Raw genomic sequence first — 24887 nt, 5'->3', positions numbered from 1 at the left:
ACAAACATCTTTGAAAATATGGTAATGCTAGATAGTTTTGAACAACATCTGCAAACAAAATTGTGTGTTTAACAGCAGTGAAGAAACTTTTAATGGTATGTTATGATGTAGACTTATCAGGCCAAAAAATGTACATGAGTCAACATTAATTCCAAACATTGATTCAATATAAAATCAACACAAATATGCATGCAGATTTACATTCAGATGATGGTTGAATCAACATTGATATAATGTCAGTTATGGTTGAAACCCCAACGTTGATTTAACATGCAAGTCACCGACCACTTTCAGTATCGTTTTAATGTCAGGCTTCAATATGAATCCAATGTTTCTGCCCAACTTTGTTTCAATGTTGATTCACTCATTTTCCTATCTGGGTTGTTTTTGCTCTGCAAACTTGTTGAGATGGTGCATTCATACCTTTCCCTGTCTAGCCTTGTGGCCATTGTGGATGTTGTTACTAAAAACAGAAAGCTGGTGTCTATAGAAACAACTATTCAAGAGAGCACAAAACATAATGTGATAAATCCCACAATTTCTAACAGGAGGATCAAAAATGGCATAATGAGCAAACTGAAACACTAAAGTTTATTTAGAAAGAAATATGACTACATAAGAATGAAATAAAGGAATTCAATTATGTTTTACAAGAAGCCTCAAGAAAATATATCAAGAATTGAAGTTTTAAAAGCCTCTGGATTTTGTTTACAAGCCATCCTCTCATCAACAAAGATGGTCCAAGTACAAAAAACTAAGCTTTACCTTTAAGCCTGAGAAGGCTAATAGATGGGAAACACACATTTCATTACAAAACTAAACACCAAACTGATGATGTTATGATGATTTTTTTTAAACATCTTAAGAAGAAAGTTCTTCTTGTTTATTCTTCTAAAAATGATCAGTGGGTAATTCTGGTAGAAGTCCAGGGTCAAGAATAGACCAACACAGCAAGAGAAAAGTCAATCCTTTCACAGCTGCTCAAAGTAATCCTTTGGGGCAAACATCACTTCTTAGACCTTTACTTGAGACTGATTAGGGAAGAAAGACACTTCCTTAAAAAATAGAATTTGACATCAGTAATCTTGAGGTAAGAAAAACTGGCTACACTGCAGATTCACACCTTAAAAATGAAGTAGAGGCATTGTCAGAGACTAGGCCCCTCCAAACTATATATGCACTCTTTATGGTGTTCCACTTGCAACTGATTTTGAGTCTGAGGCTTGAAATGGGCTGACAGAGTTGGTCTCCATCGCCAGGTAAACAAAAATCACAAATGTGGCCAAAACAGCAACCAGGGCCAGTTTTTTCCATAAAGTCATGCTGCGCCGCACTGCTCTGGTTGGACCTGCAGATGGAGCTGTAGCAGAAAGCTTGGAGGAGGAGGAACTAGAGGAGCTAAAAGATGTGAAGGAGGTGGAGGCATTCAAACTGGACACTCTGTTGACTGCATGGTTCCCTGTGTAGGAGTAGCTGCTAGTCTTTGTCGTTTTTGGAGACAGACAGGAATTCTCATCACTCCATAAGTCACTGGAGATTAGTGGGCGTCCAGCTGCTCCTCGGATGGGCTTTCGGCAGCTGGCGCTGTGATAAATAGAGATCAAAGTCAAGATTGTCATAAAAAACATGAATCAGGTCTAATAAAGTGTTGCTTGGAGCTACACTGCAACTCTCACCACTTAAAGGTGTAACTAAGATTACATCTATATCAAGAAGAATTAGATCAGCTGACATTTGATAACAAAAAAATCATACTAGTAAAATGAAAATCAGTAATATATTAACCTCTGACTGCTTTTCTGTTATTGGTTCAAAGTCCCAAACCTAAAATAAATGTGTAAAGGGAACTGGGTCTATGTACCTGACTTTGGCACATTTGTAGCAGAGCAGAGAAGCAAAGCTGAAGACCTGAGCAAACAGCTTTTCTTTCACTAACCTGTTGTGCTGATCAGGGGTGATTCTAGGATCTGACCTTTAGGGGTGCTTAGCCCCCAGCAGGGCTAAGACCCATGAGGAGATATTCGTTGGTGCGGTTTTCTAAATCTAACTGATTATATACATACATTCACAAACAAAATTAAGAGACATGTCAGTAATTCACAGAACAAAAGAACAATGTTCATTTTACTCAAACATATACTTATAAAGAGTAAAATCAGAGAAACTTAAAATTTTTTCCAGAGCTGTATAAACTCAGTTTGAAACAGAATCTCTAGACCACATCATACCTGCCAACATCTGCTAACATTAATGAGACACAAGCAGCTGTGGAGTGACTCAGTCCTAGTGTGGTCTGCTCTCCCAGAAATGAAAATAAAATCTACCTAAAACTATGCATTTAAAGTCATTTGAAGAACATTTTACTTTTTATAGGGTTAATAAACCTAACACCAGTTTATTATCAAGGTAGAAGTTCAGGTTAATGACTAGTGAAAATGAGTCATTAATCTGAACTTTATTTCAAAATCATATTTAGAAATTGTATTACCCTTATTTTTATCTGAACGTTATATGTCCATCTATGGAAAAGTAGACATTATGAGTCAAGGTTTTAATATTTTAGTTCACAGTTTATGAAGTGAGACAATCATAGTTTCAATACCAAACACCTTTCTGTTCCCACAGAAACAGCCCAACCCAAACATTCTGGGCTGTTCTTTAGTTTTATCTTATTTAAGTGACTCCAGTGAGGTTTGGGAAATTAATTACAAAACACAACAGTCACTAATCAAACTTCAAAAAAGACCAATAAGAGTAATTAACAAGGTTAAGGACCAGGATCAGACTAACTCATTATTTATCCAAATATTTTGCACATATACACAATTTTGTACTGAACTACAAAATACTCTTCAAATAAATAAAGCCAATACTGTACACAATTTCATTCATAAATATAAATATAATTATAAATTAAGTACAGCATTGCCACTGAAAATTGCAAAAAATCATTAAGCATAATATTTTGCATTGCAAATTGTCATCTGAATAAAGGTGCTGATGATACAAGTCTGACCCTTTATAGCTGGTTAAAAAAAATCTATATGATGGTCTTTACTGTTTTCTTTAGAGCCTGGTTCTAGGCCAAATTTACCACAGGGGCCCGTGCAGACAGTGTTTTTATGGAGACACTTAAAAAAGAATTAAACAAACACAGAGCAATATTTTATCATTTAATAATGTGAACAAAGAGCCACTTGTGTCTCCAGAGATTCAGGTTGCAGATCCTGATTTAGTAGATGGAAAGTGTGATCCTATCTCCATACAGCAGCTAAAAGAGCAGTACCATCATTTTTAATTCATTAAATTAATTTTTATACAAAATAATTTTAATGTATTTTTAATAATACCTTAAAAAGAAAATTGTGAAGAAAAAATATCTACCACTGAATATTTAAAAAAGACATTTATTTAGTATAATTTCATTAGAACCCCTCTTAGCCCCCATCTAGAACCGGCCCTGGCCTGCAGGTCTGGTGTATTTTTGCTTAGCATGTTTTTTCTTCATTGATAGGTGGTGAGATTATCCAAACTGGTAAACCACATTAATAAAATATTTGTGAAATAATACATTAAATGACCACAGGACAATTATTGATAATATATCAACATTTTTGAATAAAACACACAGAAAGTAATGTAATGTAGGAAATATTTATGTATTTACTGTTAATCTATTATAGTATGATTTGTTTTTTAAATGGCCACTTGTTTTGGCTAATGCCATTATTTATTAAATATCATCCAAACTCAACATTCTAAGCAAAGAATCAAACCACAATAGTCAGCTAAAATCACAATAAGAAACTGAATCAATCATAACTAAATGTTCTGTACCATATCAGCCTCAGGAGATGATTGAGGATGAAGAGACGATTTCTGGTTCTTAAGGTTTTAACGGGTCTGCAGTTCCTCTCCTGATCCATTCTCTCTATCATACAGCAGCACACTGTGCCACAATGGACACATTTGTTTTGTCGACAGATGTACACAATATTCATCCTCTCTGAAATTGTAATCCTGTAATGCCGCCACAGCTGGCCAGTAAACATAGGAGTAAAATATGCTTTAAAGAGTGCAGTTTTGACATGGAATAAGCATATAGAGAACTTTCGAAGAAGCATATTAGCTTGGACATATTGCATACAAAACTGCATGTAAATGTAAATGTATCTATGTGTTGGTGAGACACATAGATCCACTACATCCCGGTACTCTTTTCTTTGTAGTTGCTATTTTTGATTCTTAAATAACATTGATGAGGTGTATGTAAATGAGTTAGTTTAATATTACTGAAGTACTTTGCATTGACCATTTATGGTTGAATGTGTGCATTTAGAGGGCAGAACTTGAGGCTGGACCTCGTGTGGTGTAACGTGGAAGTGTAGCTGTCTGGGATGCATGCACACAGTTTTATAAGTCTGGAGTTATTTGGGTGTTGGTCATTTTCAGTTTTGGAAGTACAGACACAAAGCATAGATAACTTGAATTGTTTTAGAAATGAGACCTCTGGTTACCCGATTCCTGTTGGACTGTTTATATCAGGTAAAAGCTCCTTCAGAACATCTTTCTCCACTTTCAGCGTCTGATCATTGGCAGTGATTTTCTCAACCTGCACAGAGAGAGAGCAAAATTCATTCCCCACAGCCGTCAGAGCCATTACTCCCTGCCGCCCCCACCTCCCACACATATCATAACCTCGCAGTCACACATACATATCCCCCACCCCCACACAGCCACACTGTTCTGCACTTTGCACTGTCACATTATCTGTACTTTGCCATAATTGGACCTGCTGCTACTTCTTTGGTGTGGTTGAGTGCCTTTAGTTAATTTAGTTGTATATATTGTTATTATTATTATTGTGTGTATGCTTATTTATACTGTATATATTTGACCTTTTGCACGGGAGCTGCAATGGAAATTTCGTTGAATTCTGTTCAATGACAATAAATGCTATCTATCTCTATCTATTTGAACAGTGGATGTCAGCAGGTTTTATGACTGTCACATCTGTCTCTAGTCACATTGGCACACAGCAGAGTTCTAACAATACACAATGATCATGGTTTGGTAGATATCCCTGCTTTAAAGTCATAGCTTGATAAACTTTATTGTATCCTGTAATCAAGAAAAAATTAATAAAAAATTGAATTAATTTGACAGCAATAAAATAACGTTATTTAATTTCTGAAATCCATTTCCTTTTGTGTCTTCTCAAACTCCCAGTTGGTTGTAGCAGATGGCTGTTTTTACTGTGCCAGATTCTGGTTCTGCTGGAGGTTTCTTCATTTTAAAGAGCCGTTTTTCTTCTCCACTGTCGCTACATGCATTTTTGGTATGAGGAATTGTTGTAAAGTCAACAACACAATGCAAGTGATTGTCACTACATGCTGGTCCAGGGTAAGTGAATGCTGATATTAATGACTCCATGCTCTACTGAGTTTCATTAGATAGAAACCTTTTAATCTACTTTCAATACTCAACTGAGCTTAATGCACTGTTTGATAACTAGGACTAGTTGGGATGTATCTGAATTTTAATGATTTTTTTAGACATACACACTTTGTCATTCAGTTGTACATTTATAATTTACACATTGAGCAAACTTTCATTGCAAGGCTCTAATAATAATAAAATAAATAAGTAATGATAAAATGCATCAATATAAACATATACAAAAAAGACTAATGGGAATTTAGTAGTGTTATTGCATTAGGGATGAAGCTGTCATGGAATCTGGTTGTTCTGTGTTTGAAGCTGCTGAAACTTTTCCCAGAGGGCAGCAAGGAGGACAGACCATGGTGAGGATAGAAGGGTCTTTGTGATTGGCCGAGCCCTGGACAGGCAGCAACTGTGAGTGGTGTCAAGGATGGAAGGGAGCTCAGTACCAATGACTTTCTCAGCTGTCCTCACCGCTCTCTCCATGTGTTACATGCTCCAAACTATACAGAGATGCTGATGGGCAGTTTGTTCTCTATTGTCCCGCTGTAGAAAGAGATGTTTGTCGAGTATGAATGATGTTCAGGTTGGAATGCAACCTGGCCGTACAGACACAGGTCACATTTGAAAAGATCAGAAACTAATCAGATTTTCAAGTGGCCTGGGTAGCATTTGTCAAAGTTGGGTCTGTGTTGTGATGCAAGACTGTCATGAAAAGATCAGATACAGGTTGCATAAAAGCAAACAAACAAATCAGATTTGGGCCACTTCAGGCTGCAGTGTGAATGTAGCCTAAGACACCAGTCGGCAGCAGTGGAGAAAGCAGGACTATTGAGTAATCATAGGTCTTCCCTGGTACAGCAGCTGTTCAGTTAAGCAGAGTCAGATTTCTGAACCATCTTCTTACCGCCTGGTTCTTGCTGCTGCTGCTGGTGGTATGACTGCTAGCTGGGGACTTCCCTCTGCTCCTCACTTGTGTCTCCACCACTGGAACTGGTTCAGGTTCAATCACAGGTTCTGGTACTGCCATCACTACTGCAATACACAATAAAGTCCATTACAACTGACTCACAACAGCCAGCACATGTGTGTCCTTCCTTTGTGACAGACAAAAGATTTAGGTCTGTGTCAATCTTCCACATGCCCAATTTGATTTGATTTATATTATTTGACTTCTAAAGGCAGACTCAGTCTAACTGTACAGAACCACTAGACACGACTCAGGCTATAACAACAAAGCCAATTGTCACCGTTACTGTGATTATGAATGTTTTGTTCTTTTGATTTTGAAGTATGGATCCAACTAGGAATATCCCAATTGGGTTTTTTGTCCCTTCAGTCTGAATCATTTGATTTTGAGTATCGGCCGATACAGAGTTCCGATCCGATAATTCAAAATTACCTTTAGAAAATTAGGTAGCGCAAAGAAAGAGATACAGTAGGTCTCTTATTTTTTGTTTTATTCTTTGCCTACTCTTGAAATACAAACCCATGCGTCCCTGCCTCCCACTTCCATCAGTACTACTGGTAGATACTGTTATGTTCCCATTTGTGTTGAGAATAAATGTTCATATACATCCTATCCCTGATCAGGATGTAATGCCTGATTCCAATCAAGTCTGAAACTACGTGATCAGGCCTGATTTACGGTCACATAATCGGATCAAAACATCTTTAGATTCAACAAATCAATACGATTTTGTGCCTGGATAGAGATCTTCATTCTGAAAAGGGAAACTACTAGAAGGCCCTCAGAAGTGAGAACATGCAAATTTACAAGAATGCTGTGATCCCTGATTCATGTACAATGAGTTCATATGTTTATACCGTCCTCTGTGTCGCTGTAGATTTCAGACTCAAAGTTGCCATTGTGGTTGATCTGTATTTCTGTGGGAAACGGCTGTGCAGGACCTTCATCCAATAACTTCTGTAACCTCTTCTGATACAGTTCACGAGTTGAGTCTGGATAGAACAACATGGAAAGAAATGCATAGTAAAACCAGGATTGTCCTATAGAAGCCACACAAAGATGAAATGTGTAAGAGGAGCTTCAACTTTCAGCAGAAAAACAAGTAAGAGCTGCAATGGGCTCTATGAAAGCATGTTCAATGTTAAATGGACATAGTCAAAGTCTGGGGGTCTCATTTGCAAAGCTTGCATATGCACAAAATGGGGCCTAAAACTTGCAAACGTTGTTTCCAAGCAAATATTCTGATTTATAAACACAGTACCTGTGTATATGCCTGTACTCGTGAGCCATAAATATACATGAACTTTCAAATGACTAAAAGAAATCTGTAAAGCAGTTTCAAACCTAAACCAAAGTCCACAAAATATTTAAGTGTTTTCTCACAATCCTATTCTCCAGGGTGAGACGTACCCCAGTTTTCTTTTATTTTATACCACAAATTAAGCACAAAATATGACAAGGTGTGAAGCGTTCACGTGATGTAAACACTTAAATACATCTGTGTGTAATGTTGTGCAATGAATGCATTGGTGCTGATGGGAACCATTGTAAATGGAAGAATCAGGAAGGAACGAGTTTTCAGGAATCACCAAGATCTTCTGGCTCATGATGATGACTGGCTGATGGCTGACTCAAGACTCCCTGGAGCAGTGGCCCTCAAATGGTGGCACAGGCCACAAGCATTCTATTTCTGGACCCAGATCCTGATCCAGAAAAGACGATGAATGTTGATCCGTTCTGGATTTTTCAGGTCTGAAAAGCCACCACTCTGCCACTTCAGTTTGGTTTGAACGTCCTAAAGATGTAACATCAATCTGTTGACAGGCTGTCATTGGGTCAGACAGTTAAACGCATCAGCGAAAACGGCTTTTAGAAAAAGAAGTTGACGGTTTGCTAATTTTGGGTAAGCTTGGCATACACCAAGTTCAAAAGTAAAACTAAGGTGGACAACAAAAAGTACTGATAGACCAGATTTATTTATTCTCCCTCCAACCAGCACAAGACCAATGTACCTATAAAGGGACAATATCCTGTAAAAATCAACTTTTGAGCTTTACATCATGTTATAATGTTATTCCCTCATCAAAAACACACCTAGAATGTTTCCACCGGAACCACATCGATCCTGTTCAAATACAGCTGTTCTGGGGTTCCTGGCAACCATCTCCTAACAGCGTGAATTAGCAGACTGCTATGTGTTTCAATTAATGATACTGAAAGTTAACTCTGAAGCCACTTTAAGGAACAATGCTAGTCTCTACATGAGTTTATGGTGTCACAGCCAGTGCTGATGTAACGCTAATTAAGGCTAGGTGCCTGACTATGTCCAAACATAGTAATAGACAGTCAGAAAGGTTCGGCTGAGGAGCCCGTATGTGTGACTAAAACACCAAAAGACAGGTAGTAAGTTTAAGTTATTGTATTCAAACTTAGATTTTTGCATATATTTAGGGAGGTATTCAATAATAATAATATTATTAATATTTTCCTATAAGTATAAACAATAAACACAACAGGAAGACAACAATAACAAATAAATAAATAAATAGACCCTGATAACACCCAAGAGTTAACCCTAACGCCAACACAAGCAGCTAGCCACAGCAGCAACAGCAATGGAGCAGATCCTTGTTCACCTCTCATTCAGAACTTAAAGTGTGCTGTCAGTTTGACCCGCCAAAATAAAATACGGTTTGATTATTTTGTAAAAGTTATACTGAGCGCAGAAAGTGGGGCCTCATGTACTGATGCACTATTTCACTATAACCCGCAGGGGGCAGTGGCTAATCCCGTTTCCAAATCTCCAGATCTCAGAGGAGGTGTGCTTTAATATCAAGCGTCCCTCCCATTAAGGGTGTGTAAACTTGAATCACATGACTGTGGCTACAAAAACAATGCTTTCAATTCCCACACTTCCCCAATTCCTCACATTGCTTTCTGCTTTTTTCCCCGTAGTTGCCATTGATAACATTTATCAGCTGGGTCACTTAAATAAGCACTGGCATTCACAAGGTGCTTTGCATTGACCATTTATGGTTGAATGTATGTGTGTTGCAGAACCTGAGGAGGGACCTTGTACAAAATTTTTAGGTTTAGCTGTCATTTATAAAGAAAAATTGCATACTGGTGTGCGTACACAAGGTTTAATAAATCAGAATTTTTTTTCGCGGTATGCCATTTTTCTCTTTTGGATGTATGTACACTTTTAGGATGAATCCTATGCAAGACTTTATAAACGAGACTCCTGTTTTTTTTTATTCTTGGACATGACTTGAAAAATCATATTCATATCACAATCATATCACATATGTTTTCCCATCCAATCAGTTATTTTGCACATAATAATATTCACACTTCATTGAGATTAGCAACTGACTGTGACCATGGAAGTAATTGAAGTGATTAATTCTGATAATTTGGATGAGTGAGTAAATACTTTTGGTAATATAGTGTATATCAAGAATCAATTATGTTTTGACTCGTCATCTGTTGGGACAGTGCATCACCCACAACAGACATGTTGTTCTGTGCAAAGTGCAGCTGGAAGAAGCACTCACCTACAATTGGCCCCACTTTCATTCCGTGCTTTTGCAATTCGTCCCTCAGGCTCTCATCAGTAAGTGATGTGACATCAACTTGCTCCAGATGATGTTTGTTTGATTTCCTGGCGGCTTTCTGTGGCACAAAAGTAGACAGTTAAAACTCAAACTTAATGCAATCCTGGCACAAGTTTATTTTCATTCACAAGTCACTTCATCAGCCTCCCTGAATGGCATGATTGAAACAACAACTATTGTTGCAAATCATCCAAAAATATTCTGATATTTTGAAATAAATATTCCAATATGGTTGCAAAAGAAAACCTTGCTTTAGCTGAACCAAATGCCACAATCTGTTTGATGGGATGTGAAGAAAAAGAGAAGCAAAATCTGCAGAAGCACTAAAACACTGACTGTAACTCAGTGAAGTGTGGCTAACCACCAGGAATGTGAGGAAAGCTGAAGAGGAAATGCTCTGCGTCAATGAGGAGTGAAGCTGTGGTTCTCTATGTGTGAAATGGGCGGAGAGTGTAAAACCAGATGTTCTTCCTAAGGGCAATTTAACCTGGATGTTTCATCATCACATCAGTCTTTTCTAGAGTGAAACTGTGTGCTCCCTCCTCTGCAGCCACACCCAGCTCCAATGAAGTCATATTTCTCTTTATTATCACCTTATAGAGAGCAGTCAAATGTGTAGCATGCCAGGACTTGTGGTTTTACACTGAACTGCTTGGCAGAGTAACAATGGACTGTGTAGTTCGTTGTCACAAAGATGGAAAATATTTTCATTATTGCCATTACATATTCTTCATATTTTACAGTAGGCTTCTTTCACAACAGTGGGACATAAAATAGGACGTATGGCAGAAGAATCCAACTCTACAGATAGACATCTGAACAATGTCCGGAATGACTTTCTGGGATTCTTACTCACTGGTGCATTCCCTCTGTAATCACACTGGCATGTAAACACTAGACTACACAACACATTGCAAATAAAATCCAACATAAAGCTGGTCTTTAACTTTTAACCACATGCACAAAGAATTCCCTCAGTAAAGAGGCTTGCTTTAGCAGTTGTAATAGGATCTGTGATTGTTCTGTATTTGAAAAAAAATTTCCCTTTGCCTTCCCACGTGCATGTCATGTCATAAAGTCAATTTAAGATCCCCCTTTTTGTTTTAACCAGTCGTAATTCTAATTAAAGATTGAATGACACCATGATGCAAGATACCGTCAATGTATTTTAGATAGGAGTCTATAAGATTCAATTAGTGCAAATTACATTTCAGATATACTGAAAGCAAATAATGAGTAGGCAAAACCTACCTAGTCAAAATTCCTTTTAAGATATCTCCAAATAAATTAGAAGTATCTTTAAAAAAAATTTTAATCTAAACATTTGCTGCATTTTAGATATCTTTAACGTGCTGACCAGTTAGAATGACATTACTGAAATCTTGAATAAGTATTTTGTCTAATCAAAACATCTCAGAGTGTATCAATTTAGAAAGTTCAATGAAAAACTAAAAATTGTATAAAAAAAAAAAAAGAGATATTTTTTAATGCACTCTGCTGGGTTTCCTTAAATCAAAATTTACATATGTAACTATGGTTCTATGAATCCCGGATGACCGCTAGAGGGTGGTGCTGAAAGCACTGAATGGTCCCTTCGTGGATGCGCCGTTCGAGCAGTAATATCAACAGTCACACCTGTGATATATCGGATGATCAATCAAAGGCTATATAGCATGACGTCATCCGAAGCTCTGTTCCCTACAGAATCTTCTCGCGAAATGCAAGCATTCTGAGAGACAGAGAATCTCTGGAGGTCATCCGGGATTCATAGAACCGTTCGTTCTACTTCATCCCTACTGACCGCCAGAGGGTGGTGCTGAAAGCACTGAATGACTAATACCAGCAATGTCACAAGGAATCCTGAGCACATACCTCACTGAGAAGGCCCAGAGGACCCTTGTAAAAGAACCTGGTCCAGAGGATGAGAGGAGGCCACATTCACATTGCAAAAGCTAGTGAACGTGCTCGAAGAAGCCCAGGATGCAGCAGCAAATATAGCTTCCGGTGGAACTCCTTTCAAGGCTGGCCAGGAAGTGGAAACGCTCCTAGTAGAGTGTGCCTTCACGCCGACTGACTGTGGGCGGTGCCCTGCAACGTAGGCATGGCAGATGACATCCACAATCCAATGGGAGAGACGCTGTTTGGATAGAGGACAACCTAATCTAGGGACCCCAAAACACAAGAACAGCTGGTCTGAGCATCTTATAGCAGCAGTGGCTGCAATATATGCCTCCAGTGCCCTCACTGGGCACAGTAACTCAGAACTATCACCAGCTTCCCTTGCCATAGGTTGAAAATGCACCAATCTCAATGGTTGGCTACAATGAGAATGAGAAAACACTTTAGGGACAAATGCCGGGTTTGGTCACAATCTGAACTCCATCTGAGACATGATGGGCTGACAGAAAGAGCTAGTAGCTCACATCCCTCTTAGCTGAGACAATAGTCAACAAAAAAGCAGTCTTACATGACAACCATTTGAGGTCTGCCTGAACCAAAGGCTCAAATGGAGGGTGGCACAGAGCACTGACGACAGGTCCCAAACAGGTGCTTGCGAAACCGTTGGCAGGTGCAGTCTACGAGCACCACGCAAAAAAAGAGAAACCAGATTATGGCTCCCCACTGTACAGCCATCAATGTCAGCATGACTAGATGATATAGCCGCTACATATACCTTAAGCGTCGAAGGAGAGCGGCCCTTATCAGAAGAGACTGAAGAAACTCCAAAATAGTGGGTACTGCACAGGTGACTGGATCATCATTACGGGCAGAACACCACCGGGAAAACAGACGCCATCTGTTTTCATATTGCTGACGAGTGGAGAATGCCCTGGCTCTCAAAATAGTGTGCCTGACAGGACCTGAATACCCAGTCAGTTGCTGTTCAAGTCTCCCAGTGGCCACACCCACAGCCGGAGGCGTTGAGGATCAGGATGCCATATCTGATCCCCCAACAGATATGTTGACAATAAATCCCTCCTGGTCAGAAGACACCATGGGACACCGTGACACAGACTCCGTAGAAGTGGGAACCATGGCCGTGTCAGCCAATACGGAGCTACCAGCAACATCCTGTGGCTCTCCTCGAGAACACTCTGAAGAGTCGGCCAAATAAGGGAAAGGGGTGGAAAGGCATATCGGAGGACCCTGGGCCAAGGTGTCCTAGCCCAGTGCACCTCCAGCCCCTGTAAAGGAAAACCATAGGACAATGAGTTCACTCCTCTGTGGCAAACAGGTCGACCTCTGCTTGACCGAAAAGGTCCCAGATCAGGCGGACTATGTCGCTGTGGAGGGACCACTCTCCCGGAGCTGGCACCTGTCAGGAGAGGGCGTCTGCTACCTGGTTTTGCAGCCCTGGCAAATACACCACCTGTAGGGTGGATAGGTGAACAGATGCCCATTCCAGGAGATCCTGGGACTCCTTCAGAAGTCCCAGGCGCTGACCTGGTGCCACCTTGGTGGTTGATGTGGTAGACAACAGAGATGTTGTCTGACCAAATCAGGACATGTCACCCCACCAGGTCAGGCAAAAAGTGCCTGAGAGCCAAATGCACAGCATGCAACTCCTGCACATTAATATGCTTGGAGCGATCCTGTGGACACCACCGGCCCTGAACCGCCCTGTGTTGCCACACAGCGTCCCATCCCATGGAGCTGGCATCTGTCGTGACCACCTCTCTGCAACACACAACCACTCCCATGGACACACCCCTGGAGAAATAGGCCCTTTCTCTCCATGGACTCAGGGTACGAAGACATGGCCGTGTTACCACAAGTTTGCAATGCCTGTCTAGCTTGGCATCCAGGCGCCAGCTATTAATTCACCTCTGCAAAGGGCACAGTGACAGCAGACCTAAGGGCACAACCTGCGTAATCGATGTTAGTTTGCCCAGCAGCTGCAGGAAGGTGATGTAAGGAAGCTGCCTGCTCAGCCTGAATCAATTCACCAGCTGGAGAATGTCGTCCACCCTCCGGATAGATGGGTAGGCTGTCATGGAGGGAGAATCCAAGAGCACCCCAAGAAAAGTGGATGTCTGTGATGGAATCAGACAGCTCTTCTCCAAGTACACCTTGAGGCCTAACTGGGACACATGAGCGAGCAGGTGACTTGTATCGCGAGATGCATGTTCTCAAGATGGGGCGCAGGGAAGCCAATTGTCGAGGTATGGCAGAACCTTCATGCCACGGGCCTGCAGAAGAGAGAGGGCTGCCTTCACGCACCGAGTGAACACCCTGGGGGAAAGGGAGAGGCCGAACGGGAGCACACGGAACTGCCAGTGGCGACCCCGATAGGCAAACCTGAGAAAGCGGCGATGTTCCCCCGCAATAGGTACATGAAAGTACGTATCTGTAAGGTCGTTTGATGTAAACCATTCTCCCTTTGCATGGGGCATGTAGCTGCAGTACATGCAGGGATTGTCTGATCATGCCCGAGGCAGGAAGGGCACAGTTCATGACCATCACCTACCTGAAGCACAGCCCTGCAATCCGCACAACGGTGGGAGCTATTCATGTCCACAACTGAAGCAAGGCCCACCACAGGCAGACAGCGCAGACTACAATTGGGAGAGTGGGTGAAGAACACTACCGTCACCAATCACAATAAAAGAGCAATAAAGGGGCTGACACCGTCAGCTATGTCCAGAATAAAGGACGAAAAAATAAAACTGGGAGAGGGGGCAAAAACGCTGCCATCAACAATTAAATAAACACGGAGAGGCAACACGTAGCCCATCCCAGAACTCCGAACAGGAGGCTTGCTAAAACTGGGAGATGGGGCGAGACGCTACCGTCACCAATTAAAGAAAAACCAGCGGACCAATGACAGGCAGACGCGGTCCAGCTACGTCCAGAATAGGATGAAAAAACAGATTAAAAATGGGAGAGGGGGCGTGAACGCTGCTGTCACCAATCACAGCAAAAAACGCCGGGGAGAAGAAAAAAGGGGCTGATGCCGTCAGCCACGTCTGGACAGGATGAAAATCCAAATAAAACTAGGAGAGGGGGCAAAAAAGGTTCCCGTCACCAATCAAAGTAATAACAAACCACTTATAAGGTCAATTAAAATTGGGAGAGGGGGCGAGATCCTACCGTCACCAATTAAAGCGAAACGTCAAACTTAGAAAGGCTAACACCGCTAGCTAAGCTATAACGTGTACAAACACAGTGGTTATAAGCTGCGAGTTGGGAAAGGAGGCGTAACCGCTGTCATTTCCAACAAACAGTACCTTGAACGAAGATCTGTCGCAACCATAGGAGGGCGATACACCACTACTCTGGCCAACAGGCAGTCGGCGTCCAACGACGGTGAAAAGATCCAGAAATCCAAAAGGCTGATGCCATACAAAGCAAACTGCACGCGAGAAGAAAAGAGGAGCAGAGCTTTGGATGACGTCATGCTTTATAGCCTCTGATTGATCATCCGATATGTCACAGGTGTGACTGTTGATACCAGTGTTGTATAAAGTACTGAAATCTCAGAGTCAAGTAAAAGTATAAGTACCTCTCCAAAATATGACTTTGGTAGAAGTCCAAGTCACTGACTGAAATGTTACTCGAGCTAAAGTCTTAAAGTATCTGAAACTTCTTGTACTTAAGTATGGAAATTACTGTAAAAATGGATGTACTCAAGTAATGTAATGAAAAGTACAAGTAAAAAGTAAAACAAAGCAAATGCAGTTTGAATGACATTTTTTATATTTTGGTAAACTTGTCAAATACACTTAAAATAATGTACCCAACCAAGTGCAGGCAAAATGAAACCTGCTAATAGATAAACCTGCAGGCATCATTTAGTTAAGAAAATTAGGTGCTTTACCTATAGCACAAGGTTAACTTAACCTGCTTTACAACTGAACCAGCTTCTTAGTATACCCTCCAGGACAAAAAATACAAAGTTTTTGTAAGCCTTAAGTTTTCCCTTCAAGTAAGGTCAGTGCTGAAAATGAGAAAAATAAATAGTACAGAAAATGCGGCCAACATGAAGAGAAAGATCTGTTACGATTACTCTACTTCACAAATCAGTGAATCAGTCAATCCTACAGTCAGTAGGTGGTGCACACAACTGGTCATTATGCAAAAGAAAAAAAGAATTGGGAGGGAAATGCAGCTTATTGGCATCTGTAAACCTGGTTTTGAACTTGCATGCCTTTCCTATATTCGTTAAATTTAGTCTAAATTGCTATCGCTATGGCTTCTGCCCCCCCTTGAACAGAGGAGTCTAGGTAGCCTGCTACAGTCAACATTAGGCCTAAGCTAAATACGCCACGTGTGGAACTGAAACAATGCCAAACAAAGTTCATTTATGGTCAACGTTTCACAATACAGTAGTGTCTAGTGACCAAGCTATAGTTACTGACACAGGAGGATTATAACCATTTCATAAGACGTTACCTCGATGTGTTTCTTCAAGTTGGATGGGGAGTTTTTGTAAGATAGAATTTCCACATCTTTGGGCAGGAATAACATAAACTGCATGCGGTACGACGAATCTTTAACACCCACGAAAGAGTATATTGTGTTTAAATAAGGCCATGGGCTCTCATCACCAGCTGGTGGTTCCCCTGGAGCCGTGTCTGACGTAGTTGCAGTCGTTGTGGTCTCCGTCTCCTCCTCCATGTGACTGCTGCTGATTGCAAGACTTGCTTTGTGTTTAATGGGAGAAGCGAAACAGGTGTATCCTATTGGTGGTGATGAACAAGCCCAGGCAAGCAGGCTACGGACTTTGTTCGGTAGCCTACTTGCTACTTGCTAATCAGTAGGTGGGGTCAAAACACTTTGTTTCTCTCTCTCGCTTTTTTGTAACGAGTAACTAAACCACACATTGAAAATGTATCGGAGTAAAAGTACACAATTAAGTTCGGAAATATAGTGAAGTAAAAGTGAAAGTCATCAAAAATTTTCATACTCGAGGAAAGTATGAAGTACTCCAAAATATACTTAAGTAAAGTAGTGAAGTATTTTTACTTCGTTACTATACAACACTGGTTGATACTATTGTTTGAACGGCACATGCGCGAAGGGAACATTCAGTGCTTTCAGCACCACCCTCTGGCGATCAGTAGGGATGAAATAGAAAGAAACATTTTAAAATACTTTGACTAATTAGTTGAGCTTACTGTACTGTTTGATACTAGGATGTGTGTGATTGAATTGAAGTGATTTTTGTCAAGTGCCTTGAGACAACATTTGCTGCTAATAGGAGCCATAGAATCAGAGTTTTATGGGCAGATGGATGGAGCCAAATACAGGGCAACGTAAGAAAACTTGGGAGTCTAAAATAAACTTGAGACTGGGGAAGAGCTGTTTTGCAAAGAAGAATAGAGAAACTTTCAACAACTGGAAGTCCAAAGCAGGTAGAGACAATCCCTAAAGACTAGCAGCTGGAATTGCAGCAAACGGTGGTTCCATAAAGTTCTGACTCAGGGAGCCTGAATATTTTTGCACATCACACTTTTCGGTTTATTTGTATTAAGTGCTTTGAATCATGTGTAATTTTTCTTTCTACCTCACAACTGTATTCCACTTTGTATTCTTTCACATTAAATTCCAATATATTTGTTTGCAGTTGTAATGTGACCAAATGTGGAACATTTCAAGTGGCATGTAAGCCACTTTATTTATCAAAGCTTCATTTCACATTGTAAAATAATCATTATAAATAGTGTACACTGTACAGTGTGCAATAACCTGTACAAGATTAAAAAAAGTTCTTATAAACTTGAATTGCGTTATTCATGCCTGAGCAGAAACATGTCTACTCTCCTACTTTAAATGGCTTCATTATATAAACGTATTACCAGTAAAGAATGTGTATTTTTCTGTTTACTTGTAACTTATAAATCATTATTCACATTGAAGTATGGAGGAAAAGAGCTGGATCAGTGTCCCACCCTCTAGCATTCCTCTGTAAGTACACCTTTACACGGTTGCTGTTACTTCACATACTGAACAACTGACAGAGGCAATAAATCCTTTATGAGCGCTCTGCTGTTTTCACACTGCCGTGTTGTCAGCTGGTGAAACCTGTCTGGTCTGTAATGTTCAGCACATCTTCTGCCAACCTTTTGGTTGGGATTTAAAATAAAAAATCTGCAACACGATTCATCAGGAGCAACATGTAAGCAGACAAAAAGCTTACATGTTGAATTCTGTGAATTCTTTCCTAATCCTGCAGGACACTAGTAAGATTTCAAGCTAGGAGTGTGTACTGTTTTCAAACGTTTAGCCATTTTATTTATAAACAACACTTAACAAATTTGATAACGTGGCATCACATGCAAGAAATCTTCTGCTGAGAACACTGCAGCTTAACAGTTTGCTAAATCCAAATGAACCTTGAGAGGTGCACTTGTAGTCCCCACCAGTGCAGAGCTTGACCAACAATGGCAACAGCTGGCTCTAAGCACATCTGGACAGACAGTCAGGTAAATATTTTCAGACAATAGCAAGTAGGCTATTTCCAGGAAAGAGAAAATAAAGAATATCCTGAAATTCTACATGAAATGCAAATATAAACATCAAAACATTGGTGCAGATTATTTTCTCATTTAGGGATTTAAAAATCCTTTATCCTAAAAAGGAAATATGAATTCTTTCATTTGCACAGTTAATTTCCCATTCCTCTCTGCCAAATGTAAACCCTACAAAGGCTCATTTCATAAACATACAGTAGCAACTTTGGACTTAGAAATGAAATTTACTGAGAAGCTCATTTGAACTTGTATTTGTGGAATTCAACCAGTCTGTGTCTGCAGGGGTCAGTGTAAGTTCCAAAAACAACTCAACAACTCTGCGAAACAGCATCAAAGTTACACAGGTGCAGGAAAATATGTTACAGATGTCTATAGTGAATGCACTATTATAATATTCTTAGTCTATAAATGTGAATGGTATTAAAAACATTAAGACGAGCAATATTACTTCAAAGTCAGACATTGGCATTGTCTTGTGAAAAACATTTATCAAACACAGAACATGAGAAGCTAAAGAAAATGTGTTCGAAAACACATTTTGTTTCCCACAAGTCTGGTAAGAAGAGAAGTAGAAATTCTTACATCCAACACCATCAGTTTGAACCTTATTGCAGAATAAATAAATAAATAAATAAAGAGAGCAGATTGTGTTAAAGGAGAACTGGAGCAGGAAGAAGTCATTTTCTAGATAGATGGATAGATGGATAGATGGATGGATAGATGGATAGACAGATCTTTATTGTCATTGTCACAAGAACAACAAAATTTAAAAAGTGCCATCAGTCAGTGCATATGCTTAAAAACAAAAAATAACTGTCTCACAATTCACACACAATCTAAGAAATAACAAATAACCAGTAAAAAAAACAGCCAAATTCTCACATACATCATTTATGATGATTAATGGTTGTTTTTGATTGCATTTAGTTTTGTTATTGCTATCGGGTAGAAACTGTCTCTGAGACGTTGGTTCTGGTTCTGATTGCTCTGTATCTTCTGCCTGAAGGCAGCAGTGTGAACAGAGAATGTCCGGGGTGAGAAGTGTCCTTTGTGATGTGTTGTGCTTTTCTTAGACAGCGGTCGCTGTGCAGGTCCTCCAGTGAGGGGAGAGGGCAGCCAATGATTTTTTGGGCTGTATTCAAAGCCCTTTGGAGAGCTTTCCTTTGAGCCGTAGTGCTGCTGTTATACCAGACGCAGATACAGTAGGTCAGTATGCTCTCTATGGAGCACTTGTAGAAGGACACCAGCAGATTCTCCTTGATGTTGTTCCTCCTGAGAACCCTCAGGAAGTACAGTCTTTGCTGGGCCTTTTTTATCAGTTCGAAGGTGTTCATGTTCCATGTGAGGCCCTGCTCAATGTGGACCCCCAGGAAACGGAAATCAGCTACCCTCTCCACACATTTTCCCCCAATGGTTAGTGGTGTAATGTCCATTTTATTCCTCCTGTAATCTATTATAAGTTCTTTTGTCGTTGAGTTGTTGAGGAGCAGATTGTTCTCCCTGCACCACACTAACAGCCGCTCCACCTCTCCCCTGTAGGTGGACTCGTCGTCTCCTGAGATGAGCCCCACCACTGTGGTGTCATCAGCAAACTTGATGATGGTGTTGCTGTGGTGGGCAGAGGTGCAGTCGTATGTGTACAGACAATAGAGCAGGGGGCTCAGCACACAGCCCTGTGGAGAGCCAGTACTAAGGCTGAGGGCAGTGGATGTATGTTTTCCCACCCTAACTCTCTGCTGTCGGTTGGTCAGGAAGCTCAGAATCCACATGCAGGTGGAGTGAGGGAGGCCCAGGTCCCCCAGTTTGTCCACCAGTCTGTGAGGGAGGATGGTATTAAAAGCAGAGCTGTAGTCTACAAAGAGCATCTGCACATAGCTCCCCTGCTGTTCCAGATGTGACAGAGCAGCATGGAGGGCTGTGATCACAGCGTCCTCTGTGGATCTGTTGGCTCTGTAGGCGAACTGGTGGTGGTCAAAGCCAGGAGGGAGAAGTGCTGTGATGTGACCCTGGACCAGTTTTTCAAAACACTTCGTCACCACAGGGGTTAGTGCCACTGGCCGGTAGTCGTTGAGGTTTCTTGGGTATGGGGACTATGGTGGAAGATTTCAGGCAGGATGGGACTGTAGACAGGGCGAGGGACTGGTTGAAGATCCTGGTGAAGACTCCAGCCAGCTGATCGGCGCAGTCTTTCAGGACACGTCCAGAGACGCCATCAGGTCCAGCAGCCTTCCTTGGGTTGACAGCCCGCAGTGTGCGCCTCACCTCGTGCTCCTCTACAACGAGGGGTGTGGTGTTGTGGGTTGCTTGGTGTAGTGTGGCTGCTTCTGTTGGCTTCACCTCAAAGCGGGCAAAGAAGAGGTTCAGCTCCTCTGCCAGCGTGGCGTCGCCTTCCGCAACTGCGAGGTTGGTCCTGTAGTTGGTGAGATGCTGGATTCCCTGCCACACCTGCCTGCTGTTGTTGCTGTCAAGGTAGCCCTCTATCCTCCTCCTGTAGTCAGACTTAGCCATTCTGATGCCGCTCTTCAAGTTAGCTCGGGCTGTACTGTAGACGGTCCTGTCCCCAGACCTGAAGGTGGTATTCCTGGTCTTTAGCAGTCGCTGGACCTCCTGAGTCATCCAGGGCTTCTGGTTTGGGAAGACCCGGATGTGTTTATCCACAGCTACAGTGTCAATACAGTTCTTGATATAGCACAGTACACTGTCTGTAAAAACCTCCAGGTCCTGATGTTCAAAAACATCCCAGTTTGTCCTGTCGAAACAGTCCTGCAGCTGCTGTGTCGCATCCTGTGGCCAGGATTTGATGGTTTTGGTGATGGTTGGAGCAGTTTTCCTGAGGGGGGCATAAGCAGGAATTAAATGCAGGGACAGGTGATTGGACTGACCCAGGTGAGGAAGTGGTCTAGCCCTGTAGCCTAGCTTGATGTTGGAGTAGACTTTGTCCAGAGTGCACACTTATAGCACACTTTACATGCTGGTGGAATTTGGGGAGCGCCGTCTTCAAGTCTGCATGGTTGAAGTCCCCCGCTATGATGTGCACAGCATCTGGATAGATGCTCTGCTCTCTGGGGAGGTATATTGGTCTGCATCTAACAGTCACATACTCCAGGTCTGGGGAGCAATGACTGATGACAGTCGCTGTCATCAGCCATTGTTAGTATACCAGGTGTTGTTCACGTACACACAGAGCCCTCCTCCTCTGCTCTTACCGGAGTCCTTCGTTCTGTCGTGGCGCTGTGCTGTGTAGCCTGCTAGCTCGATGGCAGAGTCCGCTACGTCTGGATGCAGCCAGGTCTCCGTGATCAGAAGAATACAGCTGTCCTTCACTGCGCTGTGAGATGCAGCCTGTAGTCTCAGTTCATCCATCTTGTTTGCAAGGGATCTGGCATTCGAGAGAAACAGGCTGGGGAGCGGTGGTTTGTGTGGTTGCCTCCGTAGCCTAGTTAGCACGCCGGCCCTACAGCCCCGCTTCTGCCTTCTCTCTCTATGCCGCCAACGCTTCCTCCCTGCTGTGATGGTAATCCACGGCGCGCCGGGGCTCCTCGCTATGTCCCCCGGAATATTGAACAAGCGTTGAAAATCAGCTGTAACATCTAGTTCGTAGCGAGCACCGATCGTCAGGAGATCGTCCCGACTGTATATTTTGTTTGTCCGACATGACAAGTACGGAACACAAATCAACACGTACACAAACAGCCAAACATAGCACCGACCGAGAGAGCAATGAGCCGCTGCAACTGCGTGCGCCGCCATCTTGGAAAATGAAGCATGAAGCATCTTTCACCCCCTGGTAGAAGTATTATCTTCAGAGATAAGATTCAATATTTCTCTGTATATGTAGGTGATTTTAAATTACTTCTAAATCCATCATTGACACAATTAGCTAAGAGTAGAGAAGGACTCACTTGGAAAAACTTATGATATAGAGACTTTTTAAGCAAAATTTAGAATAGCATCAAATGCAAAGCAGCTGATTTTGTTACACAAAAAGATAGAGACAGGTTTGACTCAACAAAGCACTGGAGCATCTGCAAGTGCAATCTTCTAAGAGGGCAATGAACCTACCAATGAACCTAAAAGTTTTCAGAAATAAAAATCTCATTCAAGTCCAGATTAATTCAATCTGATCTCCTCTCTCATCATGTTGAACTAACCCAGGCAGAACTCTTCTAACAAATCAGCTGTGTAATTTGTTGCATTACTTTGTTAAAGTAATTGAAATAGTTTCACTGCTATCACATTTTAAATAGAGCAAATTATAACTGTAACCACTTATATTTTTTAAAGTAACCTGCCCAACCCTTCTGATTCCTTGGTTCATGAGTGTCCTATTGACATCAGCACAAAATCAGCAGTTTATGTTTCTTTAAAAAAACTTTACATTTTGTGAAATCCTGCCATAAAAAGTAAACGTCATTATCTACTCTTGATTTTATTGTTTGTAAAAAGAAAGTGTTTCTGCAGCTGGATGGGATGTGTTGAACTGGCAGCTACAGCTGTGTTTTGACAACCAGCTTCACTGAAACTGAGACTAAAGTGGGAAAGTTCTGGGGGGAAGTGAAAGCTGAACAGTGACAGTTTGATCAGATCTATGGCCATGAAGTGATTTAGTTAAGACCATAAGCTCAATCAGAGGCTTGCTGTGTCTAACCCAACAATCTGGCATCAGGAGGCGGGGCGCAGCTGGTGGCTGGATGGGAAGAAATGGGAAAAAAAAAACCCTTTTCATCCCACAAAGGCAAAACTAGTTTAGGAATACCGTTAAGCTGGTCTATAATGTATAAAACAATAATACAAACTGCACTCGGAGTTCTTTTCTGAGGTTAACGTTTCCACTTCGCAGTTCCACCATAAGCGATGTGAGCCCTTCTGAATATCAGTACCATAAAAACGGTAAAAAAAAAAATAATAATAATAATAATAATACAAGAGGCAGCTGGTTGACTCTGACACGGAGAACAAGGCTTACCCTTCCGGAGGAGCGGCTTCTGTTGGAGGCCACGACAGGCGGCAGCTCCTCGTCGCTGGAGAACGCATCCAGAACTACGGCCGCGACATTCCTCTCGTTCTGGACCGCCAGGTTCTTTAGATAAAGCTGCACATACACGTCCTTGGTCGGGTTGCCGCTCGGAAGTTCCACATTGTGAGCAACAAGCTCGCTCTTTAGCTTGTCTTTGGTGAGCACAGACGGGTCGTCCAGGTACTCCGGCATGTCGAACTTAAGATGAAGGCAGAGGAGCCACAGAGCCTGGGTAAATTAGCTTAGCGACGGTACCGAAAGCAGAGCAACCAAGACGCGTACGGCTGCAACCTGGAGGCTCCAGTGCCATAGCTCTAGGCTGGAGAACGTAAACCACGCCCCCTTCTGATCTTACTTTTCAAAATAAAACTCACATCACACGTCATCATAACATAACCTCCTATTCTTTTCCCCTGGTGACCAAATGGCTGGTTTTAATTGTTTCTGAAATCAGAGTAGTATGGTCTCTCTCTCTCTCTCTCTCTCTCTCTCTCTCTCTCTCTCTCTCTCTCTCTCTCTCTCTCTCTCTCTCTCTCTCTTTCTCAAGCAAGTTTGAGAAATCCTTCAATTTCCCTTGGGAGAGACATCTAAAGGAGATAAACTTAAACATTCCTCTTTATATATACACATTCTCAACATAATATATTTCGAATTAAGCACGTGCTTAATTTCAAATATTTACAGTTTCAGTAAAATATTGAGCAGAAATTTTTCAGGCTCAAATTGTCATAAAAGGAACTTTGGCGACATCTTGTGGCCAGATTACGACACGGAATATATGCAAATAGTCGTTTATTTCCTGCTGAAATCTTCGTTCTCTGCCACCTAAAGCTCCTCTAATCTTGAGGAGTTGATGGCCTAACTTCGTCGTATCACATCGCCTTTGCAGAAGAACTGTCCCCCTTCCTCCAGGATGCATTCTCAGTCAGAATGTATTGATAATCAAAGGACATTGACACAAACTGCTTATTCTGCCAACTTTATGAAGAAGATCTGACATTTATTCTGGTCCCGTCTCATGTATTTTCTGGAAAGACATTTGCACATTTATTTCACAAAACATTCTCGCCAACTATCCCCTCACTTATACAAGTATGTTGTTTGGATTCTTCTCTTATCATACTAACAAGCTAAATTCATTCATTGCAAAATATCATATGCATGAATAAAAACTTTTTATATAACAAACCTTCCTTCTAAATCTTTAAAGATTTATTCAAACAATATATTACAACACTTTAAGATCCAGAAATAGTAAAGCCAATAAAATAATTGATAGGTGTACTTACTTTTCTTTATTTTTTATTTTTTTTATTTTCTAAATCTATTAATGTTTGCTCTATAGCACCCTAGCATATTATATTGTT

General features: G+C 41.3%; 1 pseudogene; it reads right to left on the bottom strand.

Annotated features, from left to right (window-relative positions):
- Nucleotides 1-63: 63 nt before the first annotated feature.
- On the bottom strand, nucleotides 64-23900 carry LOC102224077 (annotated as a pseudogene).
- Between the last annotated feature and the right edge of the window lie 987 nt (nucleotides 23901-24887).

This window comes from Xiphophorus maculatus, chromosome 17, assembly GCF_002775205.1.
Source record: "Xiphophorus maculatus strain JP 163 A chromosome 17, X_maculatus-5.0-male, whole genome shotgun sequence".
Taxonomy (NCBI): Eukaryota; Metazoa; Chordata; class Actinopteri; order Cyprinodontiformes; family Poeciliidae; genus Xiphophorus; species Xiphophorus maculatus.
This window is presented reverse-complemented; position numbering and strand designations above follow the sequence as displayed.